Below are 14,824 nucleotides of genomic sequence, written 5' to 3'. Positions count from 1 at the left end.
TCCCCCCCAACTTCCCTCCCTCCCTCCCCGCCAGGCTCCCCTGTTTCCCCCCCCTTCCTGCCAACTCTCCCGCCAGGCTCCCCTGTTCCCCCCCAACTTCCCTCCCTCCCTCCCCGCCAGGCTCCCCTGTTCCCCCCCAACTTCCCTCCCTCCTCCCCGCCAGGCTCCCTGTTCCCCCCCCCTTCCTGCCAACTCTCCCGCCGGGCTCCCCTGTTCCCCCCCAACTTCCCCCCACCCGCCAGGCTCCGCCGTTCCCCGCCCCCCCGCGCTTCCCCCTCCGCCCGCTGGGGGCGCTGCCCGGGCGCTGCCCGCTCCCGCGATGGCGGCGGCGGCTTCCCCGCGCCGGGCCGCCCCCGGGCAGGGCCCGGACGGGCCGCGCCGCCATATTGGCTGTTGTCCTGTGGGGAGCGGCGCGGCCGGGCCGGGCCGGGCATGACTCGCAGGCGGAACAAGGCGGCGGCGGCGGCCGGGACCGGGGCGCGCAGGGAGCGGGCGGGGGGAGCCGCCCCCCCCCGGCCGGCCGCGCCCCCCCCCGGGCCCGGCCCCGCAGAGCCCCCCGAGGCGGCGCCGGGCAGCAGCGCGGAGCCGGACAGAGCCCCGCAGGTACCGGGCACCCCGCCCCCCGGCACCCCGCCCCCTGCACCCCAATCCCCGACCCGGCACCCCGATCCCCGACCCGGCACCCCGCCCCCTGCACCCCGATCCCTGCACCCCGATCCCCGACCCGGCACCCCTCTGCGCCCTGATCCTGCACCCCGACCCCCGGCACCCCGATCCCCGCCCCCGGCACCCCGCCACCCCGCCCCCTGCACCCCGCCCCCCGGCACCCTGCCCCGGCACCCCTCTGCGCCCTGATCCTGCACCCCGCCCCCCCGGCACCCCAATCCCCGACCCGGCACCCCGATCCCTGCACCCCGATCCCCGACCCGGCACCCCTCTGCGCCCTGATCCTGCACCCCGACCCCCGGCACCCCGATCCCCGCCCCCGGCACCCCGCCACCCCGCCCCCTGCACCCCGCCCCCCGGCACCCTGCCCCGGCACCCCTCTGCGCCCTGATCCTGCACCCCGCCCCCCGGCACCCCAATCCCCGACCCGGCACCCCGATCCCTGCACCCCTCTGCGCCCTGATCCTGCACCCCGACCCCCAGCACCCCGATCCCTGCACCCCGATCCCAGCCCCGGCACCCCTCTGCGCCCTGATCCTGCACCCCGACCCCCGGCCCCCCCCGATCCCCGCCCCCGGCACCCCCCGATCCCTGCACCCCGATCCCAGCCCCCGGCACCCCGATCCCCGCCCCCAGCACCCCGCCACCCCGCCCCCTGCACCCCGGCACCCCGCCCCCTGCACCCCGACCCGGCACCCCTCTGCGCCCTGATCCGGCACCCCGGCACCCCGCCCCCGGCACCCCGACCCGGCACCCCAATCCCCGACCCGATCCCCGACCCGGCACACCGCCCCCCGGCACCCAGCCCCCTGCACCCCTCTGCTCCCAGATCCTGCACCCCGATCCCTGCACCCCGATCCCTGCACCCCGATCCCCGACCCGGCACCCCTCTGCGCCCTGATCCTGCACCCCGACCCCCGGCACCCCGATCCCCGCCCCCGCCACCCCGCCCCCTGCACCCCGCCCCCCCGGCACCCTGCCCCGGCACCCCTCTGCGCCCTGATCCTGCACCCCGCCCCCCCGGCACCCCAATCCCCGACCCGGCACCCCGATCCCTGCACCCCTCTGCGCCCTGATCCTGCACCCCGACCCCCAGCACCCCGATCCCTGCACCCCGATCCCAGCCCCGGCACCCCTCTGCGCCCTGATCCTGCCCCCCCGCCCCCCGGCACCCCGATCCCTGCACCCCGATCCCCGCCCCGGCACCCCTCTGCGCCCTGATCCTGCACCCCGACCCCCGGCCCCCCCCGATCCCCGCCCCCGGCACCCCCCGATCCCTGCACCCCGATCCCAGCCCCCGGCACCCCGATCCCCGACCCGGCACCCCGCCCCCCGGCACCCAGCCCCCTGCACCCCGATCCCTGCACCCCGATCCCCGACCCGGCACCCCTCTGCGCCCTGATCCTGCACCCCGACCCCCGGCACCCCGATCCCTGCACCCCGATCCCCGCCCCCGGCACCCCGATCCCCGCCCCCGGCACCCCGCCACCCCGCCCCCTGCACCCCGGCACCCCGCCCCCTGCACCCCGACCCGGCACCCCTCTGCGCCCTGATCCGGCACCCCGGCACCCCGCCCCCGGCACCCCGACCCGGCACCCCAATCCCCGACCCGATCCCCGACCCGGCACACCGCCCCCCGGCACCCAGCCCCCTGCACCCCTCTGCTCCCAGATCCTGCACCCCGATCCCTGCACCCCAATCCCCGACCCGGCACCCCGCCCCCTGCACCCCGATCCCTGCACCCCGATCCCCGACCCGGCACCCCGCCCCCTGCACCCCGATCCCTGCACCCTGATCCCCGTCCCGGCACCCCGATCCCTGCACCCCGATCCCCGCCCCCGGCACCCCGCCCCCCGGCACCCCGATCCCCGATCCGGCACCCCGCCCCTTGCACCCCAATCCCCGACCCGGCACCCCGCCCCCTGCACACCTCTGCTCCCTGATCCGGCACCCCGGCACCCCGCCCCCGGCACCCCGACCCGGCACCCCAATCCCCGACCCGATCCCCGACCCGGCACACCGCCCCCCGGCACCCAGCCCCCTGCACCCCTCTGCTCCCAGATCCTGCACCCCGCCCCCTGCACCCCGATCCCTGCACCCCAATCCCCGACCCGGCACCCCGCCCCCTGCACTCCGATCCCTGCACCCCGATCCCCGACCCGGCACCCCGCCCCCTGCACCCCGTTCCCTGCACCCTGATCCCCGACCCGGCACCCCGATCCCTGCACCCCGATCCCCGCCCCCGGCACCCCGCCCCCCGGCACCCCGATCCCCGATCCGGCACCCCGCCCCTTGCACCCCAATCCCCGACCCGGCACCCCGCCCCCTGCACCCCTCTGCTCCCTGATCCTGCACCCCGACCCCTGCACCCCACCCCCTGCACCCCAATCCCCGACCCAGCACCCCGCCCCCTGCACCCCGATCCCTGCACCCCGATCCCCGACCCGGCACCCCGCCCCCTGCACCCTGATCCCCGCCCCGGCACCCTGATCCCCGACCCGGCACCCCGATCCCTGCACCCCGATCCCCGCCCCCGGCACCCCGCCCCCCGGCACCCCGATCCCCGATCCGGCACCCCGCCCCCTGCACCCCAATCCCCGACCCGGCACCCCGCCCCCTAGACCCCTCTGCTCCCTGATCCTGCACCCCGACCCCCGGCACCCCGATCCCCGCCCCCTGCACCCCGACCCGGCACCCCTCTGCTCCCAGATCCTGCACCCCGCCCCCTGCACCCCACCCCCTGCACCCCAATCCCCGACCCGGCACCCCGATCCCTGCACCCCGATCCCCGACCCGGCACCCCGCCCCCTGCACCCCGATCCCTGCACCCTGATCCCCGCCCCGGCACCCTGATCCCCGACCCGGCACCCCGATCCCTGCACCCCGATCCCCGCCCCCGGCACCCCGCCCCCCCGGCACCCCGATCCCCGATCCGGCACCCCGCCCCCTGCACCCCAATCCCCGACCCGGCACCCCGCCCCCTGCACCCCTCTGCTCCCTGATCCTGCACCCCGACCCCCGGCACCCCGATCCCCGCCCCCTGCACCCCGACCCGGCACCCTCTGCTCCCTGATCCTGCACCCCGACCCCCGGCACCCCGCCCCCTGCACCCCGATCCCCGCCCCCGGCACCCCGCCCCTGCACCTCGCCCCCTGCACCCCGACCCGGCACCCCAATCCCCGACCCGGCACCCCGCCCCCTGCACCCCTCTGCTCCCTGATCCTGCACCCCGCCCCCCCGCCCCCCGGCACCCCGATCCCCGCCCCCTGCACCCCGACCCGGCACCCCTCTGTGCCCTGATCCTGCACCCCGACCCCCGGCACCCCGCCCCCTGCACCCCGATCCCCGACCCGGCACCCCGATCCCTGCACCCCGATCCCCGCCCCCGGCACCCCGCCCCCCGGCACCCCGATCCCTGCACCCCGCCCCCCGGCACCCCGATCCCCGACCCGGCACCCCGATCCCTGCACCCCGATCCCCGCCCCCGGCACCCCGCCCCCCGGCACCCCGATCCCCGACCCGGCACCCCGATCCCTGCACCCCAATCCCCGACCCGGCACCCCGTCCCCTGCACCCCTCTGCTCCCTGATCCTGCACCCCGACCCCCGGCACCCCGATCCCCGCCCCCTGCACCCCGACCCGGCACCCCTCTGCTCCCTGATCCTGCACCCCAATCCCCAGCACCCCGCCCCCTGCACCCCTCTGCTCCCTGATCCTGCACCCCGACCCCCGGCACCCCGATCCCCGCCCCCTGCACCCCGACCCGGCACCCCTCTGCTCCCTGATCCTGCACCCCGACCCCCGGCACCCCACCCCCTGCACCCCGATCCCTGCACCCCGATCCCCGACCCAGCACCCCGCCCCCCGGCACCCCGACCCTGCACCCCTCTGCTCCCTGATCCTGCACCCCGCCCCCCGGCACCTCGATCCCCGCCCCCCGGCACCCCGCCCCCTGCACCCCTCTGCTCCCTGATCCTGCACCCCGAACCCCGGCACCCCGCCCCCTGCACCCCGATCCCTGCCCCCGGCACCCCGCCCCTGCACCTCGCCCCCTGCACCCCGACCCGGCACCCCAATCCCCGACCCGGCACCCCGCCCCCTGCACCCCTCTGCTCCCCGCCCCCCGGCACCCCGATCCCCGCCCCCTGCACCCCGACCTGGCACCCCTCTGCGCCCTGATCCTGCACCCCGACCCCCGGCACCCCGCCCCCTGCACCCCGATCCCCGACCCGGCACCCCGCCCCCCGGCACCCCGACCCTGCACACCAATCCCCGCCCCCGGCACCCCGCCCCCTGCACCCCGATCCCCGACCCGGCACCCCGCCCCCTGCACCCCGATCCCTGACCCCGGCACCCTGCCCCACGGCACCCCGCCCCCTGCACCCCAATCCCCGACCCGGCACCCCGCCCCCCGACACCCCGATCCCTGCACCCCTCTGCGCCCTGATCCCTGCACCCCGATCCCCGCCCCCGGCACCCTGATCCCCGCCCCTGCACCCTGATCCCGCCCCCCGGCACCCCGATCCCCGCCCCGGCACCCCCCCCCTGCACCCCAATCCCCGACCCGGCACCCCGACCCCGGCACCCCGATCCCTGCACCCCTCTGCGCCCTGATCCTGCACCCCGACCCCTGGCACCCCGACCCCTGCACCCCGATCCCCACCCCGGCACCCCGACCCTGCACCTCGCCCCCTGCACCCCGCCCCCGGCACCCCGATCCCCGCCCCAACACCCCAATCCCTGACCCTGGATCCTGACCCTGCACCCCTCTGCGCCCTGATCCTGCACCCCGACCCCCGGCACCCCGATCACTGCACCCCAATCCCCGCCCCTGGCACCCCGATCCCCGCCCCTGCGCCCTGATCTTGCACCCCGATCCCTGCACCCCTCTGCGCCCTGATCCTGCACCCCGACCCCCAGCACCCCGATCCCTGCACCCCGATCCCAGCCCCGGCACCCCTCTGCGCCCTGATCCTGCACCCCGACCCCCGGCACCCCGATCCCTGCACCCCGATCCCCGCCCCGGCACCCCTCTGCGCCCTGATCCTGCACCCCGACCCCTGGCACCCCGATCCCCGCCCCCGGCACCCCGCCACCCCGCCCCCTGCACCCCGCCCCCTGGCACCCTGCCCCGGCACCCCTCTGCGCCCTGATCCTGCACCCCGCCCCCCGGCACCCCAATCCCCGACCCGGCACCCCGACCCCGGCACCCCGATCCCTGCACCCCTCTGCGCCCTGATCCTGCACCCCGACCCCCAGCACCCCGATCCCTGCACCCCGATCCCAGCCCCGGCACCCCTCTGTGCCCTGATCCTGCACCCCGACCCCCGGCACCCCGATCCCTGCACCCCGATCCCCGCCCCGGCACCCCTCTGCGCCCTGATCCTGCACCCCGACCCCCGGCCCCCCCCGATCCCCGCCCCCGGCACCCCGCCACCCTGCCCCCTGCACCCCGACCCCCGGCACCCCGCCCCCTGCACCCCGACCCGGCACCCCTCTGCGCCCTGATCCTGCACCCCGACCCCCGGCACCCCGATCCTTGCACCCCGATCCCAGCCCCCGGCACCCCAATCCCCGACACCCCGCCCCCTGCACCCCGACCCGGCACCCCTCTGCGCCCTGATCCTGCACCCCAATCCCCGGCACCCCGCCCCCTGCACCCCGACCCCCGGCACCCCGCCCCCTGCACCCCGACCCGGCACCCCTCTGCGCCCTGATCCTGCACCCCGACCCCCCGGCACCCTGATCCCTGCACCCCGATCCCAGCCCCCGGCACCCCAATCCCCGACCCCCGGCACCCCGCCCCCTGCACCCCGACCCGGCACCCCTCTGCGCCCTGATCCTGCACCCCAATCCCCGGCACCCCGATCCCCGCCCCCGGCACCCCGGCACCCCGCCCCCTGCACCCCGACCCCCGGCACCCCTCTGCGCCCTGATCCTGCAACCCAATCCCCGGCACCCCCCCCCCCCGGCACCCCTATCCCCGCCCCCCTGCACCCCGACCCCCGGCACCCCGCCCCCTGCACCCCGATCCCTGCACCCCAATCCCCGCCCCGGCACCCCGCCCCCCCGGCACCCCGATCCCTGCACCCCGATCCCAGCCCCCGCAACCCAATCCCCGACCCCCGGCACCCCGCCCCCTGCACCCCGACCCGGCACCCCTCTGCGCCCTGAACCTGCACCCCAATCCCCGGCACCCCGCCCCCCGGCACCCCGATCCCCGCCCCCGCCACCCCGCCCCCTGCACCCCGACCCCCGGCACCCCGCCCCCTGCACCCCGACCCGGCACCCCGATCCCTGCACCCCAATCCCCGACCCGGCACCCCGCCCCCCGGCACCCCAATCCCTGCACCCCGATCCCAGCCCCCGGCACCCCAATCCCCAACCCCCGGCACCCCGCCCCCTGCACCCCGACCCAGCACCCCTCTGCGCCCTGATCCTGCACCCCAATCCCCGGCACCCCGGCACCCCGATCCCTGACCCGGCACCCCGCCCCCCTGCACCCCGATCCCCGACCCGGCACCCCGCCCCCCTGCACCCCGATCCCCGACCCGGCACCCCGCCCCCCGGCACCCTGACCCTGCACCCCTCTGCTCCCTGATCCTGCACCCCGATCCCCGCCCCCGGCACCCCGACCCTGCACCTCGCCCCCTGCACCCCGATCCCTGCACCCCGATCCCCGACCCGGCACCCCGCCCCCCGGCACCCCGATCCCCGACCCGGCACCCCGCCCCACGTCACCCCGCCCCCTGCACCCCAATCCCCGACCCGGCACACCGCCCCCCGGCACCCCGATCTCTGCACCCCTCTGCGCCCTGATCCTGCACCTCGACCTCCGGCACCCCGATCCCCGCCCCCGGCACCCTGATCCCCGCCCCTGCTCCCTGATACTGCATCCCAACCCCGGCACCCTGATCCCCGCCCCTGCACCCTGATCTCGCTCCCCAGCACCCCGATCCCCGCCCCGGCACCCCGCCCCCTGCACCCCAATCCCCGACCCGGCACCCTGACCCCGGCACCCCGATCCCTGCACCCCTCTGCGCCCTGATCCTGCACCCCGACCCCTAGCACCCCGACCCCTGCACCCCGATCCACACCCCGGCACCCCGACCCTGCACCTCGCCCCCTGCACCCCGCCCCCGGCACCCCGATCCCCGCCCCGACACCCCAATCCCTGACCCTGCACCCCGACCCTGCACCCCTCTGCGCCCTGATCCTGCACCCTGAGCCCCGGCACCCCGATCCCCGCCCCGGCACCCCAATCCCTGACCCTGCACCCCGACCCTGCACCCCTCTGCGCTCTGATCCTGCATCCCGACCCCCGGCACCCCGATCACTGCACCCCAATCCCCGCCCCGGCACCCCGATCCCCGCCCCGGCACCCCAATCCCCGACCCTTCACCCCGACCTGCACCTCGACCCCCGGCAGCCTCCCATCCCCGCCCCTGCACCCCGCCCTCCACCCCGACCCCCTGCAGCCTCCCGTCCCCGCCCCTGCACCCCGATCTGTGCCCTCTCTGCACCCCGACCCTCTGCACCCCGACCCCCGACAGCCTCCCATCCCAGCCCCTGCACACCGCCCCTGCCCCGACCCATGCCCCCTCTGCACCCCGGCACCCCGCTCCCCGGCAGCTTCCCATCCTCCTGCACCCCGACCCTGCACCCCTCTGCGCCCTGATCCTGCACCCCGATCCCCGCCCCTGCACCCCGCCCCTGCACCCCGGCACCCCGACCCCTGCACCCCTATCCCCGCCCCCGGCAGCCTCCCATCCTCCTGCACCCTGCCCCTGCACCCCTCTGCCCCCTGATCCCGCACACCGCCCCTGCACCCCGCCCCCTGCACCCCGATCCCCGACCCCGGCACCCCGACCCTGCACCCCTCTGCGCCCTGATCCTGCACCCCGCCCCCCGGCACCCCGCCCCCTGCACCCCTATCCCCGCCACTGCACCCCGATCCCCGCCCCTGCACCCCGCCCCTGCACCCCTTTGCGCCCTGATCCTGCACCCCGCCCCGGCACCCCGATCCCCGCCCCGGCACCCCGACCCTGCACCTCGCCCCCTGCACCCCGCCCCCGGCACCTCGATCCCCGCCCCCTGCAGCCTCCCTGCACCCCTCTGCGCCCTGATCCTGCACCCCGACCCGCGGCAGCCTCCCATCCCCGCCCCGGCACCCCGCCCCTGCACCCCTCTGCGCCCTGATCCTGCACCCCGGCACCCCGCCCCTGCACCCCTCTGCGCCCTGATCCTGCACACCGCCCCGGCACCCCGACCCTGCACCTCGACCCCAGGCAGCCTCCCATCCCAGCCCCTGCACCCCGCCCCTCCACCCAGACCCCTGGCAGCCTCCCATCCCCGCCCCTGCACCCCGCCCCTACACCCCGACCCGTGCCCCCTCTGCACCCCGGCACCCCGATCCCCGACCCTGCACCCTGATCCCCGGCAGCCTCCCATCCCTGCCCCTGCACCCCAACCCTGCACCCCTCCCCGCTGCACACCGACCCGTGCCTCTCCTGCACCCCAACCCCTGCACCCCGACCCCCAGCAGCCTCCCCGCCCCTGCACCCCAACCCGTGCCCCCCCTGCATCCCGACCCCCTGCACCCCGACCCCCGGCAGCCTCCCATCCCCGCCCCTGCACCCCGCCCCTTCACCCCGGCCCCCTGCACCCCCAACCCCCGGCAGCCTCCCATCCCCGCCCCTTCACCCTGACCCCCGGCACCCCGATCCCCGCCCCTGCACCCCGCCCCTCCACCCTGCCCCCCTGCACCGCAACCCCCGGCAGCCTCCCATCCCCGCCCCCCACCCCGACCCCCGGCACCCTGATCCCCGCCCCTGGCACCCCGACCCCCGCCAGCCTCCCATCCCCCTGCACCCTGACCCTGCATCTCGACCCATGCCCCCTCTGCACCCCGATCCCCGACCCTGCACCCCGATCCCCGGCAGCCTCCCATCCCCGACCATGCACCCCAACCCTGCACCCCGACCCCTGGCAGCCTCCCATCCCCCTGCACTCCGATCCTGCACCCCTCCCCCTGCACCCCGACCCCCGGCAGCCTCCCATCCCCCTGCACCCCGATCCTGCCCCCCTCCCCTCTGCACCCTGCCCCCCGGCAGCCCGATGCCCGCCCCTGCACCCCTTCCCTCTGCACCCCAACCCCCGGCAGCCTCCCATCCCCGCCCCTGCACTCCTCCCCAGTGCACACCGACCCCCAGCAGACTCCCATCCCTGCTCCTGCGCCCTGTCCCGTGCCCCCTCTGCACCCCGATCCTGCACCCCTCCCCTGTGCACCCTGACCTGTGCCCCCTCTGAACCCTGATCCTGCACCCCTCCCCCCGGCAGCCTCCCATCCCTGCCCCTGCACTCCGATCCTGCACCCCTCCCCGCTGCACACCGACCTGTGCCCCCTCTGCACCCCGATCCTGCACCCCACCCCCTGCACCCCGATCCCCGCCCCTGCACCCTGACCCCCAGCAGCCTCCCATCCCCCTGCACCCTGACCCTGCACCCCTCCCCTCTGCACCCTAACCCGTGCCCCCTCTGGACCCCAACCCCCGGCAGCCTCCCATCCCTCTGCACCCTGATCCTGCACCCCTCCCCTCTGCACCCCGACCCGTGCCCCCTCTGCACCCTGATCCTGCACCCCTCCCCCCTGCACCCCGACCCGTGCCCCCTCTGCACCCTGATCCTGCACCCCTCCCCCCTGCACCCCAATCCCCGATCCTGCACCCCGACCCCCGGCAGCCTCCCATCCCTGCCCCTGCACCCTGATCCTGCACCCATCCCCGCTGCACACCGACCCCTTGCACCCCGATCATGCACCGCTCCCCGCTGCACACCGACCCGTGCCCGCTCTGCACCTCGACCCTGCACCCCGACCCCCTGCACGCCGATCCTGCACCCTTCCCCCTGTACTCCGGTCCCTGCCCCTGCACCCCGACCCCCGGCAGCCTCCCATCCCTGCCCCTGCACCCCAATCCTGCACCCCTCCCGCTGCATACCGACCCGTGCCCCCCGTGCCCCCCTGCACCCTGATCCTGCACCCCTTGCACCCCAACCCGTGCCCCCCCGCACCCTGATCCTGCACCCCTGCACCCTGACCCTTGCCCCCCCGCACTCCGATCCTGCACCCCTCCCCTCTGCACCCCGATCCTGCACCCCGACCTCCGGCAGCCTCCCATCCCTGCCCCCGGCACCCCGATCCCCGGCAACCCCCCATTCCCGACCCCCTGTACCCTGATCCTGCACCTGCCCCCGTCCTGCGATCCCCGCCCCCCTGCACCTCAACTCCCAGCAGCCACAGCACTCCCGATCCTGCACCCGCCCCCCTGCACCCTGATCCTGTACCCCAACTCCCAGCAGTGTCCCATCCCCGACCCCTGCACCCTGATCCTGTCCTCCGATCCTGCCCCCTGGCAACCCACCATCCCCGACCCCCTGCACCCTGATCCTGCACCTCCGCCTGTCCCCCGACTCCCTGCACCCCGACCCCCGGCAGCGCCCCATCCCCAACCCCCTGCATCCACCTCCTGTCCCGCGATCCCCAACCCCCTGCACCCTGACTCCTGGCAGCCACAGCACCCCTGATCCTGCACCCCGATCCGGCATGTTGACCCCCTGCACCCTGATCCTGCACTTCGACCCGTGCCCCCTGCACCCCAACCCCTGGAAGCCTTCCATCCCCGCCCCCTGCACCCCGATCCTGCACCTGCCCCCTGCACCCCGACCCCCTGTCCTCCAGCAGCGCCCCATCCTCCAATCCTGCACCCCGCCCCCCATTCTCTGATTCTACATCCCGACCCCCAGCAGGCCCCCATCCCCTGCACCCCGACCCCCAGACCCTGATCCCCACCCCCTGCACCCCGATCTCTGGCAGCCCCCCCATCCCCACCCCCTGCACCCCAACCCCCAGCAGCCTCCCATCCCCGCTCCCCTGCACCCTGATCCTGCACTCCCCTCCACTCCAACCCCCGGCAGCCTCCCATCCCCAACCCCCTGTACCCTGATCCCCTGTTCCTTGCAGCCCCCCCATCCTCGATCCTGCACCCCGATCCTGCACCCCAACCCCTGGCAGACCCCCGTCCCTGCCCCTTGCACCCTGACCCCCTGGACCCTGATCCCCATCCCCCTGCACCCCGATCCCCGGCAGCCCTCAATCTCTGCCCCCAGCACCCCGATCCCCACCTCCTGACCCCCTGTCCCCGACCCCTGGCAGCCCCCCGATCCCTGCCCCGCTGCACCCCGATCCCGCACCCCCGATCCCTGCCCCCCTGAACCTCCGATCCTGGATACCGACCCCCAGCAGCCCCAGATCGCTGCCCCCGCCCCCCGATCCTGCCCCCCAATCCCCAGGCAGCACCCTGCCCCCCAATCCCTGCCCCCAATCTCCTTGCAGCCCCCTGCACCCCAATCCTGTACCCCGATCCCCGCCCCCTGCACTCTCAATTCTCTGGCAGCCCCCTGCCCCTCTGCACCCTGATCCCCAAGCAGCCCCCTGCACCCCAATCTCTGCTCCCCACACCCCAATCCCTTGGCAGCCCCCTGCTCCCTGATCCAGCACCCCTGATCCGCACCCCCTGCACCCCGATCCCCATCCCCTGCACCCTGATCCTGTACCCCGATCCCTGCCCCCCTGCACAGCTCCTGCCCCGATCTCACCCAGCACATGCACCCCGCCCCCGCATGCAGCACCCATGCATCTGACCCCATGACTAGACCTCCCCCAGTATGCAGAGTCCAGTGTCCCACCCCCTGCAGGCAGCACCCTCCTTTTTCCCTTCTCCAGCCCTCCCTCAAAGTCTCTGTACATTGAGCTTGGTATCCCCTTCCTTCACCCTGCATCACCCTTCCTGTTTCCTCCCTGCCTAGGTGCAGAACCATGCGTGCCTAGCCCTGTCTCCAGGGCCTTACCACCTAGCCTGCTCCTCTGCCAGCCGTCTGCTCTGCATGCGCACCCACCTAGCATGCCCCCCCCCAATCCAGCAGCCACAGCCTATCCTGCAGGACACTCACCCCCAGCCGGTGCATGGAGCAGCTTTCCCCAGCTGCTCCCTTTGGGGGTGGGAGGGGGCTGGAGCCATGCAGCGTACACCCTGCTCCAGGAGGGCTCAGGTCCTGTCCCAGATGATGGCAGCATCCTCTTCCTGCTCTCCTGTAGGTGTGGGGGGGTGTCAGACCCACTGGGCCGGCTCTTCCTGCAGGGCTGCCTGTGCAGCCCAGGCTCCGCCGGACAAGGAGGGTTCTCCCTGCAGAACTCCACTGCCCCTCAAAGCAGAGGGGGCCCTGGGAATTGTCGACCATTGTGCCTCTGGCTGGAGAGGAGGGAAGCCTTTGCAAGGAGTGTGCTGCAGAGCTGGGGGTGCAGAGAGCCAGGCTATGGCTCTGCACACGGTTGCCCTGGCCTCACCAGGAGAGATTCAGGGCCCTCAGCTGGAGCAGCTGAGATGAACTGTGGCATTAGGATGAATTTGCAGAAATCTCCTGAGTGAATTAGGAGGTAACGAAACGGCAGCTTTGCTGCAAGCAGAGTGCAGCCCAAGCTGGAAGCTGGCACAGACAGGCAGGCTCCTGGGGTGCTGGCAGTGAGCTGTGCCCTGCTGCTCCTTTCCAGGTGGGATGTTGGACCAGCTGGACACCCCCCTCTCCCCCAGTGCATTGAGATGGTGGATCTCCGGGCAGGAGGATTCACTTCGTTTTGTGCTAGCTCATGGTTGTGGTTTTAACCCTGTGGAAAGCAGGCTGTGCACAGCTGCTGCGGCCTGTGGAAAGGGTTCGTCTGCGAACGTTTCCAGTCCAGCGAGGATCAGGCAGGAGCAGAGTCGGGGCTTCGCGTGGCCACACAAGGTGGGGATGCTGGAGCTTGTCCGTGGCTGGAGGCGCTAGGGCAGCTGGAACGCCAAGCTGGTTTCTGGGCAGGACATGATTTGCCTGCTGCCTTCGGAGGGAATTCCAGCACTGCTTCCCTCCAGCATGGGCCGGCTGGCTGCGGGGTGTAGGGAGCTTTGCCTGGCTGACAGCAGTCCCAGGCCCGCGGGGTCAAGCTATGGCAAGTAGTCGCCATTGCGAAGGTGTCGGGCAAAGCGGGGAAGGCTTTGGTGGGAAGTAGAACATACCAGCCTCGCGTCTGGCACTAACTGACCATCTCAGCAAAGATGTCCTGGGAACCGGCCCCTTTCTGCCCCAGCTGGGCTCCGGCAGGCCAGGGGCTCAGGCACCTCAGGAAGCTCATGTTGCCCTCTGGGCTGGGCCTGTTCAGAGTGTGGCTATCGGACGCCGTTCTCCAGCCTCTGAGTTCACCACAAGGAGAACTGGAAGCATGTGGGGTCAGGCGAGGCGCAGCCCTGGGGGAGGGAAAGGCTGCTCTCTCCAGGGGGGCAGGGAGGGCACCTGGCACTTTGTATTTCATGAGTGCTGTAGACGTCTCCCCAAGCGGCTAACCCCGGCTCCCTGCCCAGGGGAGCGTCTAGACTAGGTTCCCACGTGCCCCGGCGTTGGGAGCGGAGCATGTCAGTACGCCGAGTGCACCGCAGGGGGCAGAGGGCTATTGTAAGGGAGCTGCAGGGTAGGATGATCCAGCTGGGGTTGCCTGCCAGCCCAGGGATGGTGTTTTGTGGAGAATAGCCAGCCAGGGATCAAGTCTGGCATCAGTGGGCAGAGCAGTGGAGCCCGGAGCCCAGCAGGGGAACGGCCAGTTGTCACGGAGTCACCGGGCGATGCTCCGGACCTGCTCCCCACAAAGCCCAGCGGGACTCTGGGGAGCCTCCTCTCCCTTGGAGCAGACTTGTTCAGGGCAAGAAGCTCCCACGGCTTCACCTCCTGGGTCTCTCCTTGGAGCATTCAGCATCCTCTGCCCCTCCCTACGCTTCCCACAGGGAATCCGCCCGCGAGGTCCTGGGAAGCCACCGGTCCTGCCCCCCACTGCTCCATCAGACTTGACTCTCGGCCAGCCATAACACAGTTTTTCGATGACATGACAGGGTCTAAACAGCTTGTGTTACAGTGACCGACCCCTCGGCCTGGGTCCTTCTGGGCTCAGCGAGCACAACCCCCTCTGCCCTCACTCCTCGTCCCCATCCACCCAAACTGCCACCCCTCCACCCCACCTTTCTGGGTTGTCTCTTTCCCAGGCCAGTAGGTCCCTGATCTCTTTGTTCCTACCTTT

At 74.4% G+C, this 14,824-nt stretch overlaps 1 protein-coding gene across 1 annotated transcript in view; it reads left to right on the top strand.

Annotated features, from left to right (window-relative positions):
* The first annotated feature begins 544 nt into the window (after positions 1-544).
* Positions 545-14,824, top strand: part of FAM193B (family with sequence similarity 193 member B) — a 44,963-nt gene continuing 30,683 nt past the window's right edge. The window contains exon 1 of the mRNA XM_030573236.1: positions 545-603. The gene's annotated coding sequence lies outside the window, so the exon portion shown is untranslated. The remainder of the gene's footprint in view (positions 604-14,824) is intronic.

The sequence above is a fragment of the Gopherus evgoodei genome, chromosome 8, assembly GCF_007399415.2.
Source record: "Gopherus evgoodei ecotype Sinaloan lineage chromosome 8, rGopEvg1_v1.p, whole genome shotgun sequence".
Taxonomy (NCBI): Eukaryota; Metazoa; Chordata; order Testudines; family Testudinidae; genus Gopherus; species Gopherus evgoodei.
Note: the sequence above shows the minus strand (reverse complement) of the source record. Positions and strands in the feature narration are given on the sequence as shown.